The 13,031-nt window shown below is 38.8% G+C and overlaps 1 long non-coding RNA gene across 1 annotated transcript in view; it reads left to right on the forward strand.

Moving 5' to 3' along the window:
* LOC103145512 (uncharacterized) overlaps window positions 1-12,712 on the forward strand; it is a 23,123-nt gene extending 10,411 nt beyond the window's left edge. Inside the window, exons 2-3 of the long non-coding RNA XR_001663522.1 lie at window positions 11,611-11,763; window positions 12,049-12,712. This is a non-coding gene — a long non-coding RNA (uncharacterized LOC103145512). The remainder of the gene's footprint in view (window positions 1-11,610; window positions 11,764-12,048) is intronic.
* Window positions 12,713-13,031: the final 319 nt, after the last annotated feature.

Here is a 13,031-nt window from a genome sequence, read left to right on the forward strand (position 1 = left end):
ACACACACACACACACACACACACACACACACACACACACACACACACACACACACACTGTTTTTTTTATTTAGCAAAAAACAACAATTTACATTCTTCGAAAGCTGGCTTGAACATAGTGACTTTAATGTCTCTCTCCCTCTCTGCAGAAATTCACTTGATGATTGCTTATACTCAAAATCAAATTAAGACTATAAAATATTCAGTTGGGTCTGAGAGGTTGCCAGCATAAAATTATTACACTTAGCAGATTAACAGTTTGCTTTCAGAAGCTCCTATAATCAGGATGGAGTGGCGCTCAGAAGAAAATGCCTCCAGAAAGGAGCTGTCAAGTATTTGACTTAAGTAATTCTCAGGGGAACACAGTATTTGTACAAATCCCAAATGGGAACAGTTCCGACTCAAAATTGGCATCCACACTGTTTTTTTTTTTTTTTAACTGAATAATGTATTCTCCTTAAGTAAATTGACAACAGCAATTTACTCAAGCAGTAAGTAAACTGCTGAAAATACAGCAAAGGAGCTTTCAAACTGAAAATATGATAAAAAGAAAATTGATTTAAAAAATAGATATCAATTTAAATGCATCTATCTCTTATAGATGAAACTTGTGTGTTCCAATTAAAGCTCAGAAAATTTTATTTGGTCATTTTTAAAAGGTCGACCTGTCCAAACTTTTGACTGGTGTTTTTTGCAAAATGCGTCACACTGTCTTGAGAACTTCTTAGTACAAAAGTACATGTTGACCTTTAAATTCCATCTCATAAAAATAATAAAAATCAAATAGAAAAAAGTATTCTCTCACCCACACAAATCATTGAATTCAGGTGTTGCAATCACCTTTATGTCCACAGTTGTTCAAGATAAAGCACCTTGGCATGCAGACTGCACAGGATGCCACCTCTGCAGTAAGTCCAGCTGTGACATTTTCTCTTTCTTAATTATTCCACAGTCAACTTTTATTGTTACTTAAATACCAAGTGTGTAGAGGTCGACAGCTTAGTTCAGGATAAATAGTTTCAGAGCTCCAAGTGGCATGTGGGCAACTTGAATTAATATTTACCATTTTAAGACAATCAATGCTGGGTTTTTTTTTCCTCTTCCATTATCTTTCTTTCTCTCCTCTTCCCTTCTTTGCCCTCCTATCTGCTCCATGTTTTTGATTCTTTGGAAAGAGAAATAGAAATATTCTTTATTGCCCCTCAGTGGGGAAATTGAGGTGCACAAGTAGCAAATTGATGCAGATTGAAACATGTAAAATCGCACAAAGGTAGAAATATGAAAACAAAATGTAAAAAAAATAATTTATAGTATGGCAAAAATACAGAATAAGGAGCGTTTTGGTTGATTATTACTTTAAAACATTCACTAGCTAATTAGAGACCAAATACAGCAACCAGATATACAATTTGACCTCAGAAAATAACTTTATACTATTTAAAAGAACCTTAAATATGCACTTTAAATGAAGGTAAACTGAAGCCATTGTGTTTGGACCCAAGCATTTTAAAATCTACTTTTTTAAAGTACCGTACTCTCAAGAACGCAAATGAACTACGTATCTTTGTGAACCGTAGAGGTAAAATACTACAAAAACATAAACCTGGCTTTGAAAATAAAGAATTTCCCAATATAGTCATTCTTCATCACTATAAAAATATCCATTACAGAATGTTCGCATGAAGTGCAGCCACATTTTTACCCGTTTTGAAAAAACCCAAATGGTACTCATTCCCACGTTCTCAGTTTTTAAAATTTTTTTTTTTTGACATCTTTTAGCAGTTGGCTATGTAGTTCTTGAATTAACACATTTCTTCCCACATATCACAGATTGCTGCTTCCCTATGAAATTACATATATTATTTTATGTCTCTTTAAAGGCTTTCATACTGGTCTGACTTAGTCTGCTATGAAAATGTTGCTAGTTGTTTCAAAATGACAACTGTCCAGTTTTCTGTTTGATGCATGCCAAAGCGTAATCCTCCAAGGCATTCTCAGTTCTAATCTATGAGATGGCCATGCTGAGAAAGAAAGACTGCACTGCGTTCATCTCAGGCCTCTCCTTTCCATAGAATTGGCAGTGACCGTCTTCTGAAAGAAAAATAAATACATCACAGAGAAGGAAAGAGGCACTGGATTTTAGCTTATCGCTGCCACATATTTTTGGACATATTGAAAAAGAATCTTGGCACGAGTGTCACATGTCATACTGTATATGGTTCCAACCACCTTCATTAGGTTTCTTTCAAGAATGCACCACAGCCAGCTCAGGTATCTTTTTACACCTGAATTGGCAGGGGCCGTCTTCTGAGAGAAAAACAAATACATCAGAGAAAGAAAGAGCTGAACCTAAAGCTAAGGAACATAAAAGATAATCTTACAACAGCTTGAGAATTTTGAACAGCCAACACCAAATTAGATTAAAAAAAAATAAAAGAAAACGTAAACAAACCAACCAGTCATATGGCAGCAACTAAGTGCATTTAGATATCTCTTAGGTTTAGAGAGAAAAAGAAAATATGCACTGAGCAGCAATTGCATGGAGGAAAATGCTCTGCTGATGTCAGAGGTAAGCTGAAAATGGGTAAATGGCTTTGCAGTGATAGAAACCTAGCAATAGCACAAATAACCATCTTGAGCCATCTTTGAATGCATACCCTGTTGATCCTTGTAGCATATGGGTTTCAGCCGGATAAAAATAAACTGGATGCCATTTCTGTCAGCTGGGAGCAGCACACGGAGGATGCAATTTGCAGAGAGTGAACAAAAATTGACATTGATGGCTCTGAAAAATATGGTCTTGTCCATTGAATTTAGCTTTTAGACTAAGAATTCTGTGTAAAACATGGAAACGTGTATTCATGCATCCTTGTATTCAAGTTTCAGGCTGGTAGGGGGTGATGGTGATGGTGTGACAGATGGTTTCTTCACTCACTTTGGATCTCTCAGTACCAAAACCTAAACCATTGACGACCATTTTCTTTTATGACCATTGTGTTCCCATCTTCAAACCATCACAAACTGGTTTCTTGAACTTGACATGAGTTCACCATACAGAGTAAATGAGTCTCCACACTCAACATTTCTCAGCAAATTTTAAAAGAAATGTACCCAATCCTGACACAGCATATCGCAGAATTTTAAATTTCACCTTAACATACAGACACACAAAAATGAAAACCCATATTCACACTCTAACTGTTATACATATTGAAGTTTCACAAAGTGTGTTTTATTTCTTCAAGCATTGCCAGGTAGGATGCAATTCCTTAGATATGCCAGCATATATGTCAAGACAAGAAATAGTGTGGCATACAGCTTTAGGACTTTTTCCAGGAAAAGGTGGAAGTATTATTTCCCGTAATGGAGTCAAGTCTCAGTTGGATCATATCCTTACAATAATCAACATTGATCAATGAAACCTAAACTTGTATGCCAAAAGAATTATTTTCTCCTTTGCTGTAAACAAGCAGCGCTAACTTTGACGCTCCAGTTTAATTACAGCAAACTACTCCCTTGTGTTGCCCGTATCTCTCTAACAGCATTTCCACCGCTGTCTAAAATGGTTTGTGGGTTGCTACAAAGGTCCTCCATCATTTAAATTGTCAATTTGGGGAACTTTCACCCCTACACAACTTGAAACACTCAGCCCCAGTGAAACAACAAAGTATGCATTTGTCTGATGTGGGTGCCTAGGCACTAACAAGCTAAATGGCCTTCGGTAATCTTCAGACCTTGGTATTTTCTTTCTTTCTGAAGTGCTGCTTTCTCTTGTTTTTCATCTCCTGTCAAGGCTGCCAGTCGCACTCTGTTTCAGCATGTTCGCTGAGGACTGAGCGAAGGGCAGACACAGATAATATTGACATTAGTTGTAGTCCCTACACGGAAAAATGATGTCACCTGAAAAATGGTGTAACCGCAGAGAAAATTGGACATAAAATTTAGGTTGTGAGGAAAAAGAGAGGCAGGGTTTGAGACAGAAAAAAAGAAGGGAAAGAGGTCTGAGTGCAGAGAAGTGGGGCTTGAGCTAAGGCTTTATTGATTCTGTTGGCTTTGTCTGTCACTGCCTCAGAGGACACAGTTGGCCTTATGATGTATGGCTGTTTCATTCCCTGCCGCTGTAGCAGGGGACACGAGTCAGGGAGTCAGGCACCATAGGGGCCTTGAGTTACGCTGCCAGTACAGAAGGGGCAGGGCAGCCCTCTGAACCCCAGTACATCATTACTCCACTGAGAGCTGGGCTACACAACAGAAAACAGGATATTCCCCTGCATGTTGACCTGTTTGAGCATTTCTTCCTGTGAAGCTCACTAAATGAATGTTAGTGATACCAAATGCGAAACATAGATGTTCTTTTTAGAGGTCGTTATTCCATATGTGTGAATTTTAAGAATTTTTATAATTGCTAAATCCTGCTCGGATATAAACAGTGCAATGTGGGTTATTTTTGTAGCCTTGTAATGGGTTGATTTAACACAGACTTGAGTTGTGAGTTTGAATAAAACATAAATAAGACAATGACCTAATGTCTTAAGTTTGCTGTCAAACTATTTTAACAAGCTCATCGTCAATGCATGCTCACAGGCTACTTTATTGGATACACCTTCCTAGAACTAGGTTGGATCTTCCTTTGCCTTCAGATCTGCCCTAGATCTTTGTAGCATGAATTTAACAAGATTCCAGATACATTCCTTGGAGACTATTGTCCATCTAAATGTGGGAAACTTTGTGCTCATTGCAGAATTGTTAATTCAGTATTCAGGATTAGAATGCCCTGACTGTGGAGGCCATTGATGTAAAGTCGTTGTCATGTTCAAGAAACCAATTTGAGCTCATTTCAGTTTTGTTACATGGTCCATTGTCCTGCTGGGAGTAGCCATCACATGATGGCATAAAAGGATGGACAAGGTCAGTAATACTGTAGTAGTCTGTGGTGTTTAAACGATAATGAGTTGGTGCTAAGGGTCAAAATGCGTCCCACAACATAAAATCTCCTGACTGGACTGTTGATAAAAGGCAGAGTGAATCCAAATGTTGTTTACCCCAAATTCTGACTCCATCCTCTGAAAGCTGCAGCTGAAATTGAGACTCATCCAACAAGTCAACATTTTTCCAATTGGTTATTGTTCACTTCTGGTGAGTTTCTGCAAATTGTAGCCTCTTCGTAGCTGATAATAGCTGCTCCCTGTGTGGTCTTTTGCTGCTGTGTGGCCCATCCACTTCATGGTTCTGTGTTTAGTTTGCTGATTGATGGCATTCCACTTTCCAGATTATAATTAGTCACTATTTGAGCTATGAAGGCCCCTTATATTCTCTCTTCTAACCCCAAAAACCTGGTCACAGTCTTCAACAGTTTGATTAATACTACCCAACTTCTTCTGCAACAGCATAAGCCTTGCATTTGGATTGAAGAAATAACCCTGCAGCTGTTTGTAGATTCACATACAGATGCTCACTTCAGAGAGGTGATGGCTGTTCTGTGCGAGCAAAGGCAGTTTAGTTCCACCAAGATTTCCTTCAAAGGTAGAATATAAATGAGTCTGAAATCAAGCAGTCAAAGTGCAGAGCAGCAGTCTGTCAGGTTGGATGAGGACAATGAAGTCGTCGGAGTGACCTACACACCAGATGAGTGTCAAAAGTTGAGAGCGTAGAATTCTGTTGTCGCCAGGCCTCCTCCCCTACCTTGCACAAATGCATGAAGAAGTTATTAGTATTGATTTAGTGTAGCCCCACTCAACTCTTTAAAGCCACAGCTTGATGAGGCTTTAATTCATCAACGCACTCGCGAAGCTGAAGGTGTCGGGCTCAGAGCCAAAGCTCTGTCTTCAAAGACGAAAAAGGATTAGGTGACTTCAGATAAAAGCAGAGGTCCAATTACGCACACATCTCCTGCTCGGTACACTTCCCGATCCCTCCCACACCTGAAAGCCTCAAAGGTTAATGGTAGGACATGAACGTCACACAGCGCATCTTTGTTAGGAGCTTTGTTCTTTCTACTTTCAAGCCATATTTCAGAAACCGGACTTCCACACAAAACATATTAAGGTCTAAGAGCTTAATAAACAGCGCAAGTTTTTATTGCAGAGCATTTGAGACACAGGTGAAGTGGAGACGCATGGAGTGTGGATAGGTCTCTGATGAAGATGCCATCATCTGCCCGTTTTGCCCTGCAGGTGTGATTTGCATACCATAAAGTGCTCATATAAAGTTATCCATCTCCCTTGGTGTTTAACGTTTCAGGGGCTAACAACAGTTAACCGCTTTGAGAAGTCCTAAGCATCTGCTAATAGGGATTATATGGAGTGTAACAGGGCCATAAATTGCGTCGAGGTGCGCAGTCGGGCATCGTGAACAGAATAGCAGAGTACACCGATAGTCAATTTCTTTTGAAATGTTTTTGTCCAGCATCTCGTTAGGTGGAGTTTGTTCGCTGTGACAGTTTTATTGCTTTGCTAAGTCTCCTTTAAAAATTGATGGTGTTAAGCATTTAGACAACTCTAGTACCCGAGATAAAAACATCTAAATAAATAAAAATCGTAAAAAAAAAAAAAAATAAATAAATTGTAACCCGAGTTTTGCTTGCAAAGGGGCAGAGCTGTAAGAAAACTGCCCCCCTATCCTTTCATCAACAATTATAGAGAAAGCTAATGTTAAGCGAAACTGCACTCATAAAAATGTTGCAACAGCTGCAACGGCGATTTCACTTTGCATGCTAATGTACTTATTTTTTTAATCCATTTGAGGTTGTGGTTTAAAATAAAGCCTCTGAACAACAGCCATGATCTTTTCTGATCACTTTATCCTTTTCAGTGCAGCTTTAGCGACTACAGTGTGATTACTGTATGGAGCTGAACTACACAAATCAGCTACCTACTGTGGAGAAAAAAAAAACTTGGGAGTCACTGCAAATCTTGAGTTGCTGTCTTTATTCAAAGAAGTTGCAAATCTGTTTCACAAGGGGGCACTGTTGCCATTCACTCTAACTGTAGACCTCATGCATTATTTGTTCTTTACTCTTCCTTTTAGATTGTATCACACACACAAAATGAAATTATGTTATTCCTTATAAGCAGGAGGGAAGTGCTAACAACAGTTTTCCCCTTTTCCTTGTTTAAAATTAGTGGAGTGCTGACGCAGGGGGCAGTCTTTCCATTGTGCTTGCAGCACTCTTGCTCCCTGTTAATTTCCTAGCTCAGTGGCGATGCAGTCATTATCTGAGAATGGGCATCTACAATGGATAATTATCCAGGAAGGGAAGAAAAAAAAAGGATTTCAAACTGTGGAGAAAATACTGCTTTCAGCGAAGGGGGGCCTGAGTACACACACAAAAAAAAAAAAAACTGGCTAGCCGTTAGTCACCGCCATTACGTCTGTCAGGCTCTTCCCAAACGCCCATAGTGAGCTGGAACAGCCCCTGACAAAATAATTTCAGAATCACTCCCTCTTCTCCCCTTCTTTCCAACATAATTCTATATTTATTGCTGTTTCAAATCTCATTTCCAAATGAGCTTGCTGGCTGAAGAGAGCAGATGATGGAGTGTGTAATTTGAGTTGACCACTACAGGAGAACAGACACAGGCTTGAACACAGGTGCACATGCTCAAGTGAAAGCACCAACACAATGAGGCATGGCTCATTCACCGTCGAGCCGATTACTTTCCTTTGTCTCCGAGGTAGCTTTTTTTAGGCCATGTAGGTTATTTTAAAATCATCTCTTCAGTTGCAAGAAAGTGTTATAGGTCCAACATCAAACATTCCCTGGGAGTCCATTTATCTGAACAGACAGGCTCACTTTCATGCAAATAATCTTGATGAATGGGAAGGCGGTGAAACCGTAATAAGAGGCTCTTTAAACTGTCAGTCCTTTCAGCAAGTTAAGGATAAATTACTTGACATAATGTCATGTCACTGTTATCTCTGCCTCTGTTGTCCAGATCAGCGCCGTGGTCCTCTGTGTTAGAGGGAACTCTATTACAATGTTGGAAATAAGGGCAAAAAGTCAAAAGTTTAAACCAGACTCTGGATCAGAAGCAGCCCACACAAGAAGCTCTGGAGGAACTTCCGTTTTCTGATGAGCCTCATGAGCTTAAATAAAACAAGTTTCCAATAGTGGCATGGACTTCATTTCTTGGAAAAATACTACATAAACCCATACATGAATTTTGTGACTGCTAAGCTGAAATAAACAGGCAGAGGAAACTAATGATTTGCAGCAACAACACAGACACTCAAACACAAATAAACATCAAACACCTCTGCTTCCTTTTTTTCCACTGGTGGCATTTGAACCTGCTGGGCAAGTGAGGACAAAACTATATCTTAAAAAAAAAAAAAAAAAAAACATTGTAGCCCAACAAGATTATCCTCTATAAGCAGATAAAGACAATAAAATAACAGGAACTCTTTCTGGATAGGGAACCGGCTAATCGGATGGTCACGTTACGCCCTGATTTGTTCAGAGAGGTACTGGTTTAGCTCCAACATAATTGACCTTACTGTCTGCAGAACACAGGTGATTTTCAGATAAGTGGGTCTGCATGGGGCCTGGTCCAGGCTAATGCTCAGCCGCTAACGTCAGCAATAGCTCTCTTTTCTGTTCTTCCACTCATTAGACCTGCATGCAGTGGGGGTGGGGCGTGGGTTGGTGTGATGCAGGGCAGAGCCTGGAAGGAGAGCAGGAACCTTTACTGTAAAGAAGCCTTAGAAGTTAGAAGCACACATCCCCCTTATAAGGCACATAACAACCAAGACAGAGGGAAATAACATTTTAGTGATTACATTTTCTTTTTGAGGATAGAAAGGCTACCAAGTTGTTGGAAAAATACATGCAATGCAAAATTGGAGGGAAACAACTTGTAACTGGGGCAAATTAAAGTAAATTCAATTATATCCATTTGAATTGGTATATTGACCAATTCAAAGTTCAGATTTAAATCCAATAGAAAGACTGGAACATTTCTGTTTACATAGCATCTGTTCGCCATTTGATTTAATAAATACATTTGCAGCAGAAAAGAATGGTTCTAAAAAGTGTTGAACCGAATGTGCCTGGAGACCACATTTCAGATTTTTTTATTTTATTTTTCAAAATTATCATCCGTTTTTGTGCACCTTTTAATCATTTTGTGTTGGCCCATCACAAAAAAAACTTACTGAAATAAACGCATAAATGTGACAAATGTGAAAAAGCTCAAGGAATAAGAAGAATTTTAGAAAGTGCAGTAAAAGTTATGGCTAAATGTTTGACTTACTGGCTACTTTGAAAAAAAAAACAAAAAAAAAACATTAAAAAACATTGCAGTAGTTTACATTTGCTGAAATGGAAATTAGTCAAAAGCAAGATGTGCAGGCAGAGTCATTAATATTTTTGTATTTTTTTTAGCAGGAAATTATAGGCAACAAATGAAAAATTAACTTTATGGCATTTTGATTTTGCTGGAACACACACTTTTGTTTGCTTCTTGTAGATGAAAATAGGACAAAACACCAAACACATCAAAGTTTGAATACCATGAAATGTTGCCAAAATAATGACTCTTTATCTTCCCGTCTGCTCCTAAATGCTCACTTAAAACCATGACAAACGACATGAACATCAATACATTTGTTGACAGGAAGCATTTGGAGGCCCCATTTCTTTGGAAACATTTCATCAGCTTTGCATTTGTCCATTACTGTCTTATTATCTTCTCCATTATCTGCCAGCATCAACCAGTGTATTGCTCAGTCTTTCTGTCCACTTGACCTCCCTTATTAATCACCCCTCCCCTCCATCTTTCCGTGGAAACATTACCTTCCTCCTCTGTGTACAGGTTCAAAACTTCCTCTCCGTCTCACAGAAGGCTAATCTCATTTGTCCTTCAAAGCCAAAATGTTTTGAAGAATGTCATATTTTCTAAAATGCACCCAGAGGGGGAGATCCACATGCGAGGCTCCTTGTTAAAGCAGCAACATGGCAGATTTCACCAAGAAGCCTTTTTTTTTTTTTTTTGGCATCTGTAACGTCTGAAGGGGATGTAATTCTGTTAATCTCACACAGTAAAATGAATTAAAAGAAATGTTATACTTGGTCATACTGACATTTTAGGTTAATCAGAGAGAAATAATGCAAGCATAATGAGAAAAACAATAGATAGACGATGCAGTTTTGTTACACATCATATTTAAGTAAACACAGCCTGAGGCAAGGATGTCTCATTTTGTTCAGGCCTGTCACCTCACCTCGTCTCTTCTCATGGCTGTCCTCACCACCGATGCTCACATCTCTGGCAGAAATGGAGTAGGAATTTGAGCAAAGGAGTCGAGAAGGGGAACTGTGGGAAAGGGGACAAGTGGGGGAAAGACTTCAGTGATGCTAGTTTGAAGCACAGAAAGGTCAGCATCCTGCTGAGTGAAAACAGCCATTTACTGTAAAGGTAGTTTGTGGCTTCTCCAGTTAAGCATTAATGTCTTAGGAAATGCACTATTATTCCTATCTGTTGGAAAATCTATAAATATTTGTCTTTTTGTATCCTTTATTTTAAAATAATGTCCAAGAGAGTGAACGAATAATATTTCTGGTGTGTTATTTATTTAATGTTTTCAATGACTAGACAAAATCGCTGACATGGCCTAGCAGAAATATTCAGACCCCTAAAAACATATTTTGTCAAACTAACAGCTGTAGCTCTCTGTGATTAAGCAGCACGGAATAGCATGTGAATGTAACATGCATGTTTTTTTTTTTTGAAGAATATCTCATAAACATCTAAAACTAAACCAAACTTTTCTGCACTGACTGCAAGGACAAAACAAAATGTATTTAAGGCCTTAGAAATGGATTTTGCATATGTCCCCTTTAATGACTTTAGGAATTCTAATTTGTAAAATTTATGTTCCTTAACTATTGAAAATGAATGATAAAAACTCCATTTTACATAACTGTATTTTTTTTCTTTTTTTTTTTTTTTAGTTTTCTGAAAAATTTTTTTGTTATTCAGTTGATTATGGGTAATGAATTATCAATACTAAGATGCCAAACTTTCCATTATCATAATTTCTATGGCTTCAATTCCTTTCACTGAGATGCCAAAGAAAGTGCCAGAGTGGATGGAGTCTGTTGTGGTGCATAGAGTAAAAAGTATTGCCCTTCCCCAGACACACTGCCAAGCAGTAGCTGAAATAAGGCTCCTATATGTTTCACCAGCTTACAAGATGGAAAAATATGACTGTCTCAAAATATTTCCAATCATAAAAAAACTTGGACAGTTGAGTCTTTGCAACTCTAAAGATTTTTTTTTTAAGGATTACCCTTTTAGCTCCATTCAACTATGACCAGGTTGCTCTGTCCCCACAGTATTTTCTTGCCGCTGTTGCAGGCTACAGTTGGAAAAGCGTTTTCAGAATAATGTGCTGAGTTTTTTGTATTTTGCAAGTTGTTCCAAATGGTTTAGCTTTAGTTTTATTTGACCAGTACACATTTTTCCACGTTAGGACTGTCCCCAGCACGGCTTGTGGAGAAATTTTGAATGTGACTTCTAGTGGCTTTCTTTGAACTACGGCTTTCTCTTCACTGCTCTTGCTAAATGAAGATCAGATTTGTGATGCTCACACTAGTTGTCCTTTCCACAGATTATCCCAACTGAGTTGTGCATCTACATAGCAGAGATCTACGCCTCATGAAATGTGGTGCTCATCACATTCATCAACATTCAAAAAGAAATGTGAGCTAGATTCCAGAAAACTGACTTCGAGATACAAGACAGAAAAAAGTGCAGCCTACTTGTAAGTTTTTCTGTAGTTGTTTTTTGCATTCCTTTTCATAGCTATCTGTTATGTGCTGCCTTTCTTTAGTAACTTACACATGAATACATTATACACTTCCACTCTGTGCATACATAGCCTCACTCTCTAATCACAGTCTATAAGAAATCACCCACCGCCGCTTGCATTTATTTATTTATTTTTTACTCCGGCACTCATTATCTCTTAGAGTTGAAAATTTTCCTTCCGTCTTCCCTTGATGCACTTCCTCCTCCATCCATCTTATTCGCTCTCTGTGTGCTGCAGATCAGCTTGAGGTGCGGTTACAAGAGACCCAACATTGGGTTTGTGCAGCACGTCCGCCCACAGCTGCTGGGGGCCCTGCAGGGTCCTTGTGAGTTGGGGTCTGCTGGTCAATGAGTGCTGCTCTTCAGCTCGACGCCCTCTGCTGAATACTAACCTGGAGCTCACCTCTAAAAGAGCGAGGCACGGATAGACTGTAGGTTCAACATCTCCTCTTCTCATTCGTAAGCGCCTTCAGAATTCACTGTTTCACTCTGTGCATCCCTAACACACCTCCTTTCACTATTCACCTCTCTTTGTATGCCTCAATGCATACGTAAAGCACAGGACCAGGGTAGCACAACTGCCCAGGGCAAAGACCTAAAAATATAAGCATCAGCATTCCCTTACATGAGGCTACACACACACATGTGTGCTTGCTGTTCCATGCAGAAATTCCTTGAACTCCTCCTCAGTGTTTCCTGGAGCTCTTTGAGATGTTCAATTTTCTAAATAAATCTCTGTCTGCAGTCCCACTGAGTTCCAGCGGCCTTCCATCTGAGGTACAAATCTGACACTAAATTGCTCTTGGTATTTGGACACGTCAGTCTTATTTATTTAAGTTAATTCATGTAGCTTGGAATGTAAAATTTGATTGTTTTGCAAATTAAATGTTCATTCATCATCAGTACAGTTTAATTTTCTGACAACTTAATTCAGTTATGATGACTGCTCCCCTTGAGCGATTTGCAAGTTCATAAAAAAAATTGTTTTCCTTTAGTTGTGGCTGTGCAGCCCTCTTAAATATTTATACTTCATTAATATTATTTGCAGTTGGCGATGATACAATCGTTAACACAGAGGAATAAATAAGGCCACCACCCCAGTCACAGCAAATCTGCTGAGGCAGCAAAGCTCTCTGTTTTAGAGTAATTGATGAAGCCTGAGTCTGTAGTAATTCATAGGCAGAGTAATTTTCTAATTGGTTGTGGGGAAACAGCTCTGCA

The sequence above is a fragment of the Poecilia formosa genome, unplaced genomic scaffold, assembly GCF_000485575.1.
Source record: "Poecilia formosa unplaced genomic scaffold, Poecilia_formosa-5.1.2 Scaffold5, whole genome shotgun sequence".
Lineage (NCBI taxonomy): Eukaryota > Metazoa > Chordata > Actinopteri > Cyprinodontiformes > Poeciliidae > Poecilia > Poecilia formosa.